Source organism: Amphibalanus amphitrite, unplaced genomic scaffold (genome assembly GCF_019059575.1).
Source record: "Amphibalanus amphitrite isolate SeventyFive unplaced genomic scaffold, NRLGWU_Aamphi_draft 001440F_arrow, whole genome shotgun sequence".
NCBI classification, from domain to species: Eukaryota; Metazoa; Arthropoda; class Thecostraca; order Balanomorpha; family Balanidae; genus Amphibalanus; species Amphibalanus amphitrite.
This window is the reverse complement of record NW_024882933.1, coordinates 90800-110092: the sequence shown is the minus strand read 5'-3', so window position 1 is coordinate 110092 and position 19293 is coordinate 90800. Positions and strand designations below refer to the sequence as shown.

General features: G+C 48.5%; 1 long non-coding RNA gene across 1 annotated transcript; it reads right to left on the bottom strand.

Moving 5' to 3' along the window:
- Positions 1–7163: 7163 nt before the first annotated feature.
- On the bottom strand, positions 7164–9405 carry LOC122373076. Its single transcript, XR_006254975.1, has 3 exons — positions 9156–9405; positions 8646–8844; positions 7164–7377 (listed from the first exon to the last, which is right to left on the bottom strand). It is a non-coding gene; the product is annotated as an uncharacterized LOC122373076 (long non-coding RNA).
- Positions 9406–19293: the final 9888 nt, after the last annotated feature.

The following is a 19293-nucleotide window of genomic DNA, read 5'->3' as shown; positions in this document are numbered from 1 at the left end:
ATGTCTGCCAATGACTCATCCTGATGTGACTGTCTTCAGAGGTGCTTGTCTTAATTGGAGTTTAATGGCGGCCCATTCTGTGCGGACAGTGAGAAATGATTGGGGAGGGTGGACCTGGGGACGGGTGGGAGGAGGGAGGGAATAATGACAAGGGAGGGAAGCGTGCGGCAGCGCTCTGCTCAGCTGCGCGTCACCGGGCCGACCGTGCCGAAAAGATACTACGTTAGATGGTCAAGATGTAGCGTGCTACATATACAGAGGAGGCCCTTCCGAGTACAGAGGAGGCCCCTTGAACGGAGAAGAAACGAAACGTAGCTACGCAGGAGGCCCACGTGCACAGGGAGGCCCTCCATCTAAAGCGGATGCGTGACGGATACAAAGGAGGCCCCCTTGCACATAGGAGGCCCTCCATGTACAGAGGAGGCGCGTAGTGTACAGAGGAGGCCCTTCCGAGTACAGAGGAGGTCCCCTGAACGGATGAGGAACTAAACGTATGCAGGAGGCCGCCGTGCACATGGGAGGCCTTCCATGCTAGATATGTCAATCGGACACCAACTTTTTGGTGTACCGATATCAAACCGATACCAACTTGGTATTTGGTATTTCAAGGCTAATTTATTTGGTATTTTGTTGGCACTATGAATCCTCAATAATGTAAAAGAGGTTGTGAATTTGGTAAAAAGTCGGTATTTTCCTCATATTCCCAAGTCGGTTCGGTTTCGGTATTTTCACATGATCATTGTTGGTATTTGGTTTGGTATCGGTGTCCCGACCTTCTGCCATCCTCGTATCTAATGGCGCCCTCTTGCTGGTCATCGCCCTTCTGATCATTGACGCCCTCACGTTGTTCGGAGCCCTCCCACATACTGGCGCCCTCCTGTTGAATGTTGATGACTGGCCATCCTACCTATTGGCGCCCTCCTGCTGCTCGCCACCCTCCTGCCTAGTAGTGCCATCCTGGCGAATGTTGATCAGTTAAGATCTCCTACCCTCTGGCGCCTTCATGTTGATTGCCGCCCTTCCACCCATTGGCGACCTTTTCTTGATAGCCATCCTCCTACCTACTGGCGCCGTCTTGTTGATCACCGCCCTTCTGATCACAAGCGCCCTCCTGTTGATCGGCGTCCTCCCTCCTCACAGACGTCCTTCTATTCAATATCACCGTCTTGGGAAAAACGCCCTCTAGGGGAGAGAGGTCATATTGCGCCACCTTAAGGATATCGGCCTATTGTGGCTAAAGTTGACCAGCTGTCATGTTTGATGATATCTCAAATTGTACCTCAGTTATTTTGGCACCAAATTACAACTCCCAATTCGTATCACGCCCAGACAAATTAACAAGAGAAAAGCTTTCCGGCACATCTGCAAAGGGCGCATTTACGGACTCCCCCATCAAAAAGCGCCCATGCCTCTCATGTAAAAGCGCCCTATTAAAAACAACGGTTTGCCACCTAACTAAGTAGCCTATTTGAACGTGTCAGCCCATTAACCATTTATGCTGTGAATGCTAAGGTAATGGTAAGGTGAGCGCTCTAATAATCAAAGTGTTCAATGAAATGTGTCCCAACCACCAGATGCTGTTTCTCTGGGTTGAAGAATAGGGCGCAAATAGGGTGGGCGCAATTACGAATGGAACACATTTTTCATGAGCTTCAAATGTGGCGACGACAGCGAAGCCACGGTGGTGATAAACTTTCAAAACTACCATTAAACGAGCAATTAACAATGATTATTAGTTGAATCACTATCCCTAAGATAAACCATGACACCAGCAAAGGTCGAAATAGACTGTTTCGCGTAAGAAAATAGAGGAATTCACAAAAACTGGTCTGCGAGAAAGCTGAGACACCTCACCTGCCCCCGTGGACCGGAATAAGAGCGAGTTATTGGTGGTGAAGTAAATGTACACATTCGAGTATTCATTCGAATCGAATTTTTGGCAGGAGGAAGGTGTGGCGCATTTAAGAACATGGCGCAATATGACCTCTCTCCCCTAACTATTGGTGTTTCTGTTTTCCTGTCATTCGCCGCCCTTCTACCCACTGGCGCCCTCACGATGCTCGCCACCCAAGCCCAAGATACCTATAAGAAACAGGTAGATCCGATGTTTGAAAGTAAAGCCCCAGTCACAAATTTGACGCACCTGTGACATTTCCTGACACCCACGTGACTATTGTATTAACTTTTGTGTTTTGCGATGTTTTGACCTTATTTAAAGTACTGAAAGCTCAAAATGAATGATTAATGTTGTTTAAAGCAGCATATTAATAATTATGTTTGTAAATTATCGATAAGCTGCTTATAGCAGGTCACGTGATTGCTACCAGATTATGTGCTCAGAAAGCATCTTTTCAACTTCGATTTTGAACAATTTTTACCTCCTTTGAGGCCAAATGATGGACGGTTTGAGGCACACGATGAAATGCTGAATCTATTGATGCCAAAATTTGTTCGTTTTTTGCATTTTTAGACTAGTATATCCTGGCTCAAACTTTGACCAGTTTGTGTGTAAACCCTATGGTGAAGGGAAAACTTCACGCCCAGCAGACGTCTTTACAGTGCTGCCAAATCGTGTTTGGTGGGGGTCGCCCAAGCCTACCTATTGGTGCCTTCCTGTCGAATGTTGATCGGGGCTCTCCTACCTTTTGGCAACCTCCTGTTAAATGTTGATCGGGGGCCCTACTACCTATTTAGCGCTCTACTGATGATCTCCGCCCTCTCAAACATTGGCACTCTCCTGTCGATCACAGCCCTTCTACCTATTGGCGACCTCCGTTGATCGCTGCCCTCCTATAATTTCTCTACTCGTTAAGCTTAAGCATGTTTCCCAGTCCCAGCATAGCCGTTCTCTTGCACAATGTGATGCATTGCCTGTGAAAACTGACACAAAGGAACGTGCATTCAGCACAATGAATGAAGTACACCTACCAAAGCTATTTACGCTCTTACGTGGATGAAACCCGTCTTGGTCTTAACTGATTGATTTTACAATCATGACTGGTATTTCGGAAGATTGTTGCTGCTACGCTGCTGCATTCTCGCTGTGAGCTTGTGCTTTCGCATCTCGTGCTCCGATGTCGATGCGATGCGGTGATTTGGTGTGGATGCCGTCACCAATAAACTTTTTCTACACCGTCACCCATGGGCAGAACGTCTCCACCAACCCTTATTTTTGTCCCACCAACTTTGCTAAAGGGACACGAAAAGCTTTGAACGGTGAATACATAACAGGTGTGCCTAAAAAGCAGAAAAAGGTTGTTTTTTGAAAATTCTGCGCGACTTCGGCGCGGCATTTAAAGAGCGTTTGGTCGAAAGAAATTTGGTACCTATGCCAATCACTTGCAACCTTTTTGTCGCGTGTGATATTAACCCGATACCAAGTTTCGCAGCACTGCGCGTCGCCGCCTTCCTTACATACGCAAAAAAGCTGGTGGCGTGGTAAAAAACGCCCCTCCCCCTCCTGAGCGATCGTTAAGGATTTTTTTTTATCTCGCCACCGTACGGCGCCCTCCTTGGGTGAGGTGGCGCCCTCCTAACCCAATTGCCCCCCCCCCCCCTCCCTTCGCGATATTCTTAATACGCCGCTGACTACAGTTTTGAATTTTGTTTTCGTTGAATTGGCAGGCGGAAAAAATATGCTTGCAGAGTAGATTATTCTAAGTTGGGTCACTTGGGTGATATGCGTTTAAACCTCCTTTCGTTCACTCACCACTCACCAGAGGCCAGTTTCACCAACAAAAAATAGACGGTTGCGATTATTTTTTGACAAAATGATAGTCTATAAATCCTATTTACAGGTGAAAAAAGTAATTGCTGACCAAATAATATAGCACTTGAAGGCGAAGTTGCTACATTTTTTAACCCGCGCATGACTGGGGTATTTTCCATAATGCGAGTGACTGGGGGGGGGCTCTCCAGAGCCCCCCTCCTATATCCGAAACTACTGGGCCGATCGTCAAAATTCAAACGGCATCTGATAGCCCTGGAAAAACTGTCGAGCGAAACCTATTTTCATTGACCTCGAGATCACCGATGACGTCACAGGTCAGGTCAAAGTAAAAATTATCGACATTTTTGCTAGTTCACAATTTAGGCTCTGACCGCCGGACCGCCGGTCCGATCAGGCTCATTTTTGGTTTACGCACTCCTTGACGGATGCCTTAGATACCCTGAGGGTACCGAACTTTTTCTTTGAATTTTTAAGGTCAAGGCCAGGTCATCCTAGGTCACGAAAATTGTATATCATGTATCGGTCACGTGGCGCATGTTTTATGGTCCATTTTACTCGTAGATTTCGAAAATAGTGGCGTCTGTGTCATTTGAGGTCATTGTCAGCTGAATTTACCGGAGGTTAGGTCACTTTCAGGCCAGAAAAGGTCAAATTTTAAAAATGAAATTTTTCAACAAAAAAGGTGCCTATCAGATGCAGTTTGAGCTCAGGAACACGATGGTGCCATTTGTATTGCTGTACGACGTCAAAAACGTACTGAAAATGGGTTTGAAAAAAAAACATAAAATTGTAAAATTTTGACAATAACGCGAATAACTTGGCTATTTTTGAAGATATTGGGCTAAAACTTGCAAATGTAGTTCACCAGCGTGTGTTCTATCACATATATTCCGGTTTTTGCGAAAAGTCAAAAACTTTTTGAAAAAAATCAAAAAATATTTTTTTTTGTAATTGTAAATACATATTTTTCAAAATTTTCAAAATTTCGAAAATTCGAGATAGCAGTTTGATAGCTAGGTGTATTTTTAGTCCACCAATGCAAAGAAAAGGGATCTAGCTTTAAAACTGAGCTCTTGAGAGCGTTTGCCGTAATTCAGTATTTTGCATGAAAATCGGCCGACATGACGTCACTCTGACGTCATTTACGGCCAAACTATGGTAGCTAGAAAGTTGAAATTTTAACACAAGGTGTCAAGTTGATGCCTCTGAGGGTACCGCAAGTTTCGTGTTGATCCGTCAAACGGTTTAGAAGATATTGCTGAAAAACGGGAGGGGGGCTCTGTAGAGCCCCCCCCCCCCAGTCATGCGCGGGCCCGTGCGGGGCTGGGGTCTCCAGCCGAACGCGCGGGGCTGGGGGGGTAAATTTTACCCCCCCTGTTATCTCCCGAACTAATCGTCCGATTTGGAAAATTCAAACGCCAATCGAAAGCTCTCATCACGAACTACTAAAAACATGTACTTAAGTTAAAGTTTGAGGTCAAGTTCAAGGTCAGGTCAAGGGTACAAATTGCAAGTTTCTACAGTATCGGCCTTGCACCGTAGTTGCCGAAGAATGAAGTCATGGACTGAGACTGATCGCCCAAAACGTGTTCTTAGGCTACCAAGACAATATTCGTTGCATACAATATCATTCAGAGGTCAAGGTCAAGGTCAGGTCAGGTCAGGTCAGGTCACCAAAAAACAAAATATAGAAAAGGGCATGTGCGACACATGTTTTATGGGTCATTTTACTCATAGAATTCAATAGGCACACTCAATAAGTGATATGGACCACCTCTGGATGAATTTCAGGTCGAGGTCAGGTCAAGGTCAGGTCAAGTGAGGTCAAATTTTGAAGTTGGTTGTTAAGGCCTAAAAAGGTGTCTATCTGATGCAGTTTTTCACGGCGAATCGAATGGTGCTATTTTTGTTTCCGTACGAGGTCTAGAACTTCCAAAAAAGTCATTTTTCAAAAAATTTGTGTGTCGTGACGTCATAACATTTTGAATAACTCCCACATTTTTGAACCGATTCTTCTAAAATTTGGTATGTTGGTGCACATAGACCATTTCTCTGACATATATTCCGGTTTTTTCGATAGACTCAAAATTTTGGATTTTATAATGATTTTCCCAAAAAAGTCAGTTTTTTGAAAAAAATAGGCCAAAATCCAAAATTTTTAAAAATCCGAGATAACCATTTGATAGACAAAGTAATATTACGCATAGCCTTTTTTGTTACGTCTTGATTCCTTTAAAAATGAAGATGTTAGCGGCGTTTGAACTTTTGCCGTTTTTGAGGCGAAAATGGCGAACATGACGTCACTAAAACGTCAATTTCTCAAAAAATTTCCGACGGATTTCACTCAAATTTTCAGGGAACGTGTCAAATTGATGTAAGAAAAGGTACTGAAAGTGTGGCGGCGCTGCGCGCCGCCGTTTTTGAGATATCGCAAAAATTCGCGAGGGGGGTAAAATTTACCCCCCCAGCCCCGCGCGGGTTAAGTCAGCGATTAGTATTTTCAGCAGTAAATGACATTTTGAGACTATCATTTTGTCAAAAAATAATCGCAGCCGTCTATTTTTTTTTTGTTGTTGTTGGTGAAACTGGCCTCAGCCCTCAGATCTAGGAGGCCCCTATACACAAAAGGCCCTTTTTCGCCAGGAGGCCCCCACGATATCTTGCCCACCCTCTCAGAAATGCAATCCGCCGGCACTGCAATGAATGTGTTATGGGCGGGATGAGGTATTGAATTTGAATTGACATCAGCAATCGGGTGGGGAAGGAGAACGTTTCTAATCGAGCTTGGGATGGGGAAAGCCGAAAATGTCACGATCTGCTCAAAGCTCCGACAGGGCCAGGTGCCGTACCATGTGTAGCATATTTAGGCGGGCAGACAGAGATGAGTTATTGAATTTAAATTCACCTTACCATCGGTTTCTGGTGGGGTTTGAAGACGTTTTTAGTCAAGCTCGGGATGGGGCAACCCACTGGCGGATCCAGGGGAAGGCATTTGGGGCAAATGTCTTTCCCCACCCTAGGAAAAAAACCATCAGGATTTTTCTGATGGTCTGATGGTGCATGGAAATTGGCCCACTGGTCTGATGGTCTGATGGTCTGATGGTTTCTGATGGTTCAGGGGTCTGGTGGTTTGTGATGGTCTGGTGGTTTGTGATGGTCTGATGGTTTGTGATAGTCTGATGGTTTGTGATGGTCTGATGGTTTGTGATGGTCTGATGGTTTCTGATGGTCTGACGGTTCTGAAACAGTCGCGCCATCAATTGATGGCGCGACTGTTTCAGGAATTCTGATAGTCACTGTGCTCCTTGACGGTGTTCTGTGGTTCCTGTCGATCCTGGAGGCGCTCCCTTTCAATCACTTTCTGAGCCCGTGGTGATCCTGGTGATAAAAGGTACGATTATGAACACCATGAATATATTTATCCACCACCAATTGGCGTACAATGAAGTACAGTCCACGCCAGTCCACGCTAGGCCGCAACTGGACGTTATCTCACGGCGCTTACAGCTCTTTGGCTTTGGTGCCGAGCTTCGACTTTGAGCGGTTCAGGTCCGCGATTTTTTCACTTAGGCACTTCCGGACCTTTTTCTTGAGGTCGGCCTCCTCCATGCTCTCGTTTCGCGACCTAAGGTGGTCGCGATACATGTCTGCAACAGAGAACACAGACTATGATTATTTACAGTGGAATGATCAGCAGGAAGAAGCGCTGTTAACTGACACTGGCCTGGTTTTAGCAGCTGACTGCACTAATGTGAAAGCTCTTGACCAGATTTTCAATTGACTTTACGCTGATGATAATTGATGATGATGGTGGATGATTGTTTGTTTATTGGGGCTTTAGGGCGCGCCGACGTCTATGGCCAATATGCGTCCATGGAGGATGATTAATGATTATTGATGAATGATTGATGAATGACTGATGATTATTTATGATTGAATGATTATGTATGATGATGATGATGATGGATGATGATTAGGGTGCATCAAAATACACTTTCTTCGCATCGACCGGTCTGTGCGATAGAATTGTATAGAGTTAGATTGTATAGAGTTGTATTGAATACAGTTAAATTGAGTAGAGTTGAATAGAGTTAGAATTGAATAGAGTTACTTATAGAGTTCATTTTATTAACTTAACTAAGCACTGCTTAGTGTCAAGGTCAGGTCAAAGAGGTCATGTAAATTTAAAGTCATAATTTTAATTTAAGGTCATGCGGGACATGTTTTCCTGTCCGTTTTGGTCATAGAATTCAATGGCAGCATCGATCGTGTTGTTTGAGATCCATTTTAGCAAGTTTCAGTGAAGGTCAGACCAAGGTCTGGTCAAGTCAAAAAAGGTCAAAAAGTTCAATACTTTCAAAGAAAAAGATGTCTGTTAGGTGAAATTTAAGCTCAGGAATAGGTATGATTGTGCCATTTGTTTTTTTTTCGTACACCGACTAGAACGCCCAAAAATGGCATTTGAAATAATGACGTCATTGAGCATCATAATGGGATGACAAATGTTGATTGTGGGGTCAAATTTTGAGACTGATATAGCCATCTTGTAGAGCTTATCATTTTACTTATTTGGGAGCTTTCATTTGCATTTGCATTGCAAGATATGCCTTGGACGTCATTGCGAAATTTGACCACTTTACGGCCGAAACTGCCATGTAGTGACGTCACAAAATCGGCCATAATTCAAAACATTTCTACTGAATGAAGATGAAATGATGATAGCAGATAATGAAGATAATGAAGATGAAATGATGAAAAAACGTTGCAGACTCCTTCAGCTGGATAAGTCTAATATGAAAAGGCTATTTACCATGTCTTAGTTTACAAAAAGGTGAAGTAGTAATGCATTAGTACCGTGCGTTTCAATTATTTTTGCCATGATTGTCCCGGTCCCCATGTTCCCAACCGAACTAACCTTGCACGTATTGCAGCTTTGTCGGAGTCAGGCCGTCCTTCGCCGCCCTAGCTTCATAGCGGTTGGTAGGTTTTCCCGTCACCGATCTCTCTCCCAGGGCTCGGGTGCCCCATACAGCGACTCCCAGGCTTTTAATAAAGAGAGAGTCGCTCCTTTGGGCCTTGATGAAGGCCAAAGCATCAGGGCGAATGTCCACACCCTGCAAAATGTTACTGATTAGAAAGATGGATGCGATCGAAGGAAATGAGTCATTAAGACCAGTGCCTATTGACTATACCCGATTTGGCGCGAACAATGATGACTTTTGGAATAAAATGGCATTGACATTGAATGAAAATCTCAAGACAGGGGGAAGAAAAGTGCTCGTACGATAAGTTAGAACAATCTCTAGGGTCCCGATGCTGCAGGGCATAGGACGCAACCTTAAATTCCGATGACAGAGGGAAGAGAACAACAAAACTGATAGGACGACCAGTAAATTGTTTGCGGCTCAAGACCATTATTACCCACCTCTGGTGGCGTGATACCCGCGCCGTCCGCAGTCTCAGGCCTGGCTGAGGCAGTCGCGGGCTGCGCCGAAGCTGATGTTGCAGCAGTTACTCCTGCACCAGCGACTGCTGCAGGAGCTGCCGGCACCCGCTCGGCCCCGGGCGACGGAGAACCGACCGCCGGAGGGTTGGCAGTCACTGCCGCTGGTGTTGGGAATCTCTCTCGGCGCGGAGCAGCGACGACATAATCTTCGGTGTTGATCGATAATATATCTAATCATAATCTTCGGTGATAATCTTCGGCACAACCAGGGCAGCGGCCGAAACCGCTTTTCGAGAATTAAAGAAAACTTCACAACTTTTCTGAGGAAATGTTGGTTAATCACACTGCACAGCAGTGCGCAAGGAATCGAAATCCGAGTTTTTAGATTAATTCGGAGAAACCTTTTTGGGGTAAGCCCCCGCAGTGTCCAAGACCGCTTCCTGGATCCGCCAGTTTTGGGCGCAAATGACCCTGTAGTCGGCGCGCCCTTAAGCCCCAATAAACAAACAAGGATCCGCCAGTTGTGAATAAGTCACGGTCGATACCGAGCTTCGGCGGGACCAGGCGCTGTATACGTTGTACTTACAATGAAGAGGTGGACAGACACCTAGCCCCACATCCTACTGCTATGCCCGTGCTTCTGTGGGTGAAGCACTGAAGCATCACGGAATCCCACAGGACCTGCGAGTCGACGAGGTGGCCGCTTTGGCCGCCGGGTACTGCAGCTCCCTAGGGAGTTGCCTGGGACCGACTTCGTTTCGTTTCGTTTATTTAGGGCTTGTCCACAAGTGGCTATTACGGCCCAGTCAAGACCGATGGCAAAACAACAGCTCCGGCGGCGCCCCTATGGGCCGCAGTAATTAGTGAATTCCCGTAATGTAGAGATCATTCCTCAATGATCTCCATTACGATTTATTCCTAAACAATATGACAGACCAATTATGCTTGCCTACGCTAAGGCATTAGCTCTGATGTTATACGCCCAGTACAACATTGTTGTCTGTCAAACAACAATCGATGACGGGATCCCTTCTCATCATCTCTTAAACCATCGGTTGTCAATTCACCCACCGGCACCGACCCCTCTAGATTCGTCAGAGACGGGATCGGGTCGCCGTTATTGCACCCGTCTTAGGCTGGAGACTTCCACACGCGGGTAAGTCGCGTGTAAGTGGTTTGCGGGTAAGTTGGCGTTTATCTCGCGTTTAAGTCGGCGGGTAACTTTGCCCGGAGACTTCCATCTGCGGGTAAATAGTTTGTTCGCTAAGTTAGCGAAGGAACTTACACGCGAGCCACCCCATGTATTAAGTTCGCGGGTATCTTTTCGGTGGTGCTTTTTTTGGTCCTTAGGGGGTTTTAAAAGTTTATTTCTGTGCAAATTTTATGTGCAAGTGATAGACAATAGTGCAATAATCTAGTTCTGGCCTTTTCAGCCAGTTCGGCCTAGCCGTTCGGCTGCTAAGATTAGACGAATTTGAGGTCACCTTTTCATAGTACTGAGGCCAGTTTTACCAACAGAAAAATAGCCACCTGGCGGAATTTTTCGCCTAAAGGCCGATTCACATACGGATCGAGAGCGGTAAAGCCCTATCCGCTTACGTGCTTATCGCGTTTACACTCCGTATGTGAAACGGTCTTTAGGCAAAAAAATTCCGCCAGGCGTCTATTTTTCTGTTGGTTAAACTGGCCTCTGTGCTTGTTGAGGGGTTACAAATTACGTATTTCATCACTGCAAGTATCCAGATGTTTTCAACAAGTCATACATTAGTAATCAGAGCAATATTTGAGTTGACAGAATTGAGGATGTAGGACTCAAATTTTCAAATGCGGAGGTATTAGATTATTTCCATCGCACCTATCTCCTTGCCACCAGCTGCTATTTCGTAATTTTCGGGATAGTGAGATGGGATTCGTATCGCATCCGAAATAATGTGATCGTCGAGCCAGCCGGCTAGTGTCGGGCCCCTGTCGTCGCACTTCGCGTTACGTGTCAGTGGGGCGAGGACCAGCTCAGTGGAAGCAATACGAGTGACCGGTCAACAACCATGGACAGGAAGAAGAGGAGCAGAAATTTCAGTAGTAGAGACATGCATTTGTTAGCCGATGTCATGAAGACTGAAGTAAAAGTCATCGAAAATAAGCGACACGATGGAAGGAGTAATGAAGAACGAAAACGGTCTTGGAAGAACATTGTTACAGCCTGTAATGCAAGGTCAGTAGAAAAATGGGACTAGAAAGCTCTGACACAGCTCTGGAAAGATATGAAAAGGACGGCCAGAAAGAACTATTAGCGGTTTAAACGGCAGCAAATGGGCACTGGTGGTGAACCGGATCCTGCGCCGTTGGAACGTCAGCCACCCCCGCGACACGCACATATTAAACTGATCACTCGGTGATAATCGTCCTTTGTGTGGCATTGAATTGGACACCGACGACGCCTCACCGGTGAAGTGACGGGGCGGGGGTGAGGACGGGGGGTGACGGAGACGAACCGACGAGGGCAGACGAGTAATCTGAGATACGGCTGTTGCAAGATCATGCAGTAGACCGGCGGTCGGCCATACGGAGTGAAATAACACAAGGCGATTAGCATTATTGATGCTGATTGGCACGGATTCAAACGCTGTTCTGGTTAGGTTAATGCATCACCACATCCCATTGTTACGGCTGTACTCATTGCATGTGTAAAAACGCTGATTGGGGGCCACCGGCCCCATAAATAACGGAATTACGCACTTGTTCATTGGACCAGCTGATCGCCGCATCCCGATCAGCTGATCGGGAAGCCCTTTAAACTGGCGTGTAAGTCGGCATTTAAATATTTACACGCGTGTAGCTACCCACCAGTTAACCGCGGATGGAAGTCACCGGGTAAAAGTTGGTGGGCAGCTACACGCGTGTAAGGAAGTTAGCCACCAAAATAAACGCGAGTTAACCGCAAACTGGAAGTCTCCAGCCTTAGTGTCTTTAATACATAGACAGCTTCGACCACGGATGTCGGACGGGGTGATCGTTCCACGAATATACGCACCATCCAGGCCTAGGATGCATCGAGGTTTAAAACAATGCAGTCTGTAGATCAATCAACATAACAATGGTGGTATGCAACCACATTAAAATATCTCCCCGGCTCCCGCAACGTTCCAACGCCCCTCCGTTATGCATTCGCCTTGTGTGTCCGCCGAGCCGGCTTGCCTCCAATGACGTCATCGGCCGGCCGGCGGCGTTCAAGGTCAAACGGCTGGTGTCCTTACCTGGAGTTCTATAGCCTTGATTGCAAACAGCAGATCAGCATTGCAATCTCCCATTCGATTCACTACTCCCACGCTGAACAATTGTGAACGTCGAGTAATGCCGGGTTCACACCGGATTCCGGACCGGCAAAATTCCGTCTGCCGGGCCGGAAAAATGGCCAATTCCGTGCCGGAAAATTGAAAACTGGTGTGAACCGGCAAATCTGGCAACTTCTTTTGACCGGTGCGGCAGGCCGGAGAGCCAGATTTTCCGGTCCGGCAAAAAGTTGAAATCATCTCAACTTTTGCCTTGCCGGATAGCCACCGTTTGTGATATGATAATTAAGGCACGAGGGAAATAATGTTATGTTTCAGCGCTACAGGACCAATTTAACCAACGGTGCCCTAATAGTCTCGCGATTTTTCACGAGAATATAAAATTCAAGCGTAAATTTGACGGCGTTTCATTTTTATTTCAAAACATTTGCATCTCAAACGGAGTGATAGCTACATTTTTGTTTCTGTATTTCACATGACTCATGGCCTTTTCAAATTATAAATTAATTTCATTGGTTGGAAAATATTGATGACTTTATAATAAAAAAAGATAAATATTATAAGGAAGCGGTGAAAAGGGCGAATTTGTGGAACAACATTGCGGACGCGCTGGTTGTAGAAGGAGCGGAGCCAGTATCTGCAGAAGAGATTATCAAGCGCTGGAGCCGGCCGCAGGACAGGTAGCACAATGTACGCATTGCTAACTTCCGTCGTCTACGAAGTGGAGCCAGCCGAGCAGATTCTGAAATCTACATTCTACAAGACGCGCTGGCGCTGACAACACTTCTCTGCCCTCGATGCCCTCCTACACAAGCACATAGCAGCTCGGGAGGGTGGAGGCAGTTTTGCCATTCAATCGCAAGTAGAAGATTCAGGAAATACGATGGTACTGAATGCAAAGGATATTATCCCGCGCCCTGCTAGGGGTGGGGGTGGGGGTGGGGATATTTGAACCCTCCCTGTGGTTTTTCGCGAACATCTCAAAAACGGCGGCTGTTTTTGGCACACCTTATCATGCATCTTTTCTGCACATGTAAAAATTGTAGACCAAGGTCACTTAAGGTCAGGTCACCAGGTCACTTCAAGTGACCTCACCTCATACAAAGTTTCAACGTCTTCCATATGCTACATCGAACGACCGACCTCTTTGAAACTCTCAGCGATTGATAAGGGCAACAATATGTACACAATTTAAATAAATAACTATCTCGGAATTTTGATATCGGTGACCTAAGGTCAGGTCAATTTTGTGACCCCCCCCCCCCCATTATAAGTCAATGGGAGAAAATTGATGCCAAGTTATGCGTTGGCTTGTTGTAAATCGTCGACATTCGACCTGAAAATCGGTGAAATTCGGCTTTCCATTACCTCTGGTGACCTGACCTTTGATTTGACCAAAAAAAAGTGACCGAATTAATTTCGTCATTAATTTTGACACTCTTTCGAACGCCGCCTTCCCCGTATCGCTACGTGGCCCAGGAGCCGAGTTAAAAGGGGGGATGTTAAACACCCCCACCAGCAAGGCGTGGCAATTTAGTACCCCCAGCGGGGCGCGGGTTATGGCAGTAGAGTTCAGTGACAGTCAGATGACCGATTTTGAGACCCAGCCATCTACATCAGTGTAGTGTTGTGCGTAGTATTGTGTGACGCGCTAGCGTCGTAGTTCGGTCTAAGCCTGACGGCTCACGACGTACTGTACGTTATGACGCAGCCCCGCCCGCGTGACTGGGCGGCGCTGACCGTTGACGGGTCGTGCGGCGCCGGCGGCGCTCAGTCTGACACCGGCCACGAGAGCAGAGGAGCGGCTGCCGAGGCTGGTAGACGCCGAGCCAGCTCACTGGGCTGGAGTCTGTTATGTAACGTTATCGCCGTTTGTTCTTATTTTAATATCATGGTGGTGGCTAAACAGTGAGTTTGAAGGACGTGGAACTGGACGGAAGCACACGGGAGGACTCGACACTACATTTTGGCGACAAGGATGTTTCAAGCAACCCCACCGAGTGAGTACTTGTCGATCGCGGGTCAGAAGCCTACTTTGCCGTGGAAGCAGTGGTACGCTGACTTCCTGATCTATGGTGAGGCTAGCGGATGGCATGATTGGCCAGCTGGTAGGAAGAAGGCTTTGTTATTGCACTGCGTTGGCACAGAGGCCCGTAGGCTGTTCAGAGCGATTGAATCAGTCGAGTCTTCTGTTGAGTCAGACGCTGACATCAAGGATGACCCCACGTCAATGTACGACAGTACAGTAAAGATCTTGGAGAAGTTGTTTGTAAAAGACGCTGATGTACGAACTGAAAGGGTAAGATTCAGACGATGTGTTCAACAGCCGGGAGAAACAGCTCTCGTCTATCTTGCAAACTTGAAAGAAGCTGTTCAAAGATGCTCCTTTGGTGATCTGAGGGACGAAATGGTTAGAGACCAGTTCATTGAGGGATGTCTGTCTGACCAGCTGCGTGACAAGCTTCTTTTGAAGGATAACCTGACCCTGGAGAAGCTGGAGGACATCGCCGAGGCGGTCGATCGTGGTCTTCAGCGGCGAGGCGTCCTGAGAGGTGCTGCAGAGGGATCAACCGGTCCAGCAGCTGCGCAGGTAGCAGAAGTCGGACCAGCTGCTGAACAGCAAGAAGAGGTATGTGAACCCGTTCGCAGCCTCCGGTACGGTCCATGCTATGCCTGTGGTAGGAGAGGACACCGGTCGGGTGATAGGAGATGCCCTGCAAAAGAGAAGCAGTGTTACAAATGCCATGAGACAGGTCATTTCAGTCGTTGCTGTCGTACAAAGCGGAATGACACAGATGCTAAAGATCGTCAGGTGGGGGCAGTACAGGTGCTTACCGTTCAAAAGAGCATGCCTTCGAACTGTCCGTGGTACACCGTTGGCATTGGAGGTCATGACGTGTCGATGATGGTGGACACAGGTGCAGCAGTCAGCATCATACCCACGCAGCTGTATCGGGAGACCTTGAGTAAGTTTCCGCTGACCAGGGCCACGGTAAAGCTAGAAGCGTATGGCGGTGCGGGCATCAGCGTGCAGGGAGTCTTCAGCGCTTTAGTAACAACCCCATGTGGTCGACAGACAGAAGGAGAGTTCTATGTAGCTGATGCTGAGATTCCCTTGCTAGGAAGAGACCTGCAGAGGACACTTGGAGTGACTGTGAAGAATGGAACTGATGTTTGTCTTGTCCAACAGACCAGCCAGCTCCCAGCAATCAACGGCTTCGTCCACAAGGTCAGGCTTCGGGCTGACGTGGAGCCTGTGAAGAAGAAGCTGCGGTCACTGCCCTACGCTGTGAGGGAGGACGTCACCAAGCACCTGCAAGAGCTGGAGGAGCAGGGTGTGATCGAGAAGGTCGGCAAACACACCTCGCCGTGGCTCTCTCCGATCGTGGCCGTCCGTAAACGGAACGGTAAGCTTCGAGTTTGCCTTGATCTGACTGAGGTAAACAAAGCAGTGATCGCGAACGGTCATCCGATCCCAGATATGCAGGAAATGCTAGACCGTCTTCAGGGAGCAGTTGTCTTCTCTTCATTAGACATGAAAGCTGCGTACCATCAACTAGAGCTGCACGAGAGCTCCCGTGATCTGACTGCATTCATTCATGAAGGACAGGTGTGGAGATATAAACGTTGCCCTTTTGGTCTGAAATCGCTGCCCCAGTGCTTCCAAAAGATGATGGAATGTGTGTTGGAAGGGCTGGAGGGCGTTCAAGTGTATCTCGATGACGTGATTGTATCTGGCAGATCACAGGAGGAGCACGACCAGCGTCTCAGGAGGGTGATCGAGCGGATGCAGGCCAGAAACATCACCTTGAACTGGGACAAGTGCAGGATTTGCGTCTCATCGGTTGAGTTTCTTGGATTCGCAGTTTCTCCGAAGGGGGTGGCAGTCTCTGAAGAGCGCGTTCAGGGCCTTCGAGACCTACAGCAGCCGACTGATAAGAAGAAGCTTCAGTCAGTCCTGGGAACCCTAGGGTTCTACGCGAAGTTCGTCAAGAACTACAGCACCCGGGTTGAACCTCTGAGACGGCAGCTCCGCAAAGACGCGCCGGAGTTTGCCTGGACGCCGGAGATGTCGGCAGCGCTGAAGGACGTCACTGAGGCCATCCTGCAGTCGAACGCGCTGGCGATGTTCGACCCGGCACTTCAGACGATCGTCACAACCGACGCCAGCGACGTGGGACTCGGTGCTGTCTTGTCTCAGATGCACCCAGAAGGTGAGCGAGTAGTCTGTTTCGCATCAAGCACATTGAGTCAAACGCAGAGGCGCTACAGCGTTTCGGAGAGGGAAGCACTTGCCTGTGTCTGGGCATGTGAAAAGTGGCATAAGTACCTCTGGGGGCGAGACTTTATCCTGAGAACAGACCATGCTGCGCTGCGCACCTTGATCACAGCGAATGGGATCGGACGTGCTGGAATGCGTATGTCAAGATGGGCTAGCCGGCTGATGACTTACTCTTTTTCAGTCCAGCATCTGAAGGGGGTGCTCAACCCGGCTGATGGACTCTCCCGTGCACCAGGTCCAGCGGTGGAAGTGGAAGACGACGAGTCTCAGCTGGTTGCCTCGCTGTCTTCACGACTGACGGCGGTGAGCAGCGGAGAACTGGCCGATGCTGTCGCGTCCGACCCGGTGCTGGTCAAGCTGTCTGAGCAGCTCACCCGACGTTGGTCAAGTCGCATAGGTGAGGTCCCACCTGAATTGAAGCCATTCTTCCGATGTCGTGATGAGTTAAGTCTGATGGGTGGCCTCATTTTCAAGGGAGAGCGGGTGGTAGTACCAGAGTGTCTGAGGGAGAGATTGGTGGCCCTGGCACATGAGAGCCACCCGGGGATCATACGTACCAAGCAGCGCCTGCGGGCAGTGTACTGGTGGCCAGGTCTTGATGCTGCTGTAGAGACGGCCGTGAAGGAGTGTGATGCATGCGCCCTGTCTGACAAAACGGTGAAGTCACGCAGAGCACCGCTGATGCCAGTCCCGTTCCCGGATGTTGCCTGGGACAAGCTGGGCATCGACTTCATCGGCCCGATGCAAGGACCGCTGCATCAAAGGTATGCCATCGTGATGGTTGATTATTATTCGAAGTGGGTCGAAATGGCATTCACAAGGGAGCCATCAAGTGACGCAGTGATCGAGTTCATGGATGTAGTGGCCTCCCGAGAGGGACTTCCTAAAGAAGTTGTCACAGATAACGGAACGCATTTTACGTCAGACAAGTTCACGACTTACCTCCAGAGTATGGGCATTGGTCACATTCGCGTGTCTCCTTACCATCCAGCAGGGTCAGGAGCGGTGGAGCGGATGAACCGGAGCATCAAGGCGGCCCTGCAGATGGCGGACTTGGAGGGCGTCGACCGACGAAGGTACATGCAGACGTTTCTGCAGAACTACAGGGCAACACCTCATGCTACTACCGGTAAGAGCCCATCGGAGCTGCTACACGGTCGGCAGCTACGAACAAAGCTGGAGGTGGCTGCTGATGTCCGATCTGGCGTGCAGAGCGGTCGCTCGTCTGACGACCAGGCTGTGAGGGATCGCGTGGCTGATAAGCAGCTGGCGCAGAAGAAGTTGTGGGATGCACGTAACCGGGCTCGTGTTCCTGATTTCGCTGTAGGAGACTGGGTGCGGTATAAGCTGATGCCCCGGCCCCGAAAGGGGCCTGTTCGTTTCTCAGGTCGCCGACAGATCGTGCAACAGACGGGCCCGGCTTCGTACCGCCTGGACGACGGCACCAGAATCCACGCTGAGCGGCTCTCCAGGTGGACACCGTCGATGGAGCCGTCAGAGACGGAGGCGGGCGGTGCGCCTCGCGGGATCGGCGGGGGCACTGAGACGCTGTGTCCGGCGGATCGCGACGTCCGCCGTCGAGTGCCGTCGCGGGCACCATCTCTGAGTCGAGGTGACTGTATTTCGTGTCATGGGACTGATTCTGACTCGAGTGAGGAAGTGGACCCGTCAGATGAACCCCTAGAGCGTGCGTCGCCGTTATCACCTCCAGCGTCCACTGCAGTGCAACGGCAGTCGCCAACCGTCGGGGGCGACGGAGTGTCACGCTTTACGCGATCAGGTCGTCGTTATTATTGTGAGGGGCAAATGTAGTGTTGTGCGTAGTATTGTGTGACGCGCTAGCGTCGTAGTTCGGTCTAAGCCTGACGGCTCACGACGTACTGTACGTTATGACGCAGCCCCGCCCGCGTGACTGGGCGGCGCTGACCGTTGACGGGTCGTGCGGCGCCGGCGGCGCTCAGTCTGACACCGGCCACGAGAGCAGAGGAGCGGCTGCCGAGGCTGGTAGACGCCGAGCCAGCTCACTGGGCTGGAGTCTGTTATGTAACGTTATCGCCGTTTGTTCTTATTTTAATATCATGGTGGTGGCTAAACAGTGAGTTTGAAGGACGTGGAACTGGACGGAAGCACACGGGAGGACTCGACACTACAATCAGCAAGCGTAATATCAAGCTCGCCGTCTCTAATGCGCCCTGCCCAGCCCTCAATTCCTCTTCGTTCGCAAGTGTTTTTAAACCAACAACAGCCAAAGCGCGATTGAAATTTATTAGTGTCTTTTTGTCGATACCCAGCCCGCATGCTGTAAATGTTAAATTGTATTAATCTTGCTAATATACCTACCAGTGAAGTATGGATGATTTTCGGTTGGGTGGAACTGCATCAGGGACTTGTAAATCCGTCACACAAGTATGTTCGATTTCAAAATAATTCGCGGGATTGCTTGGTACCTACTTATCGTACTTGATGGTTGATGATTATGACATTTCCGGCTCGACTTTCCGGTTTTCCGGTTCTAGCGACTTTTTTGACATCTAGCGACAATTTC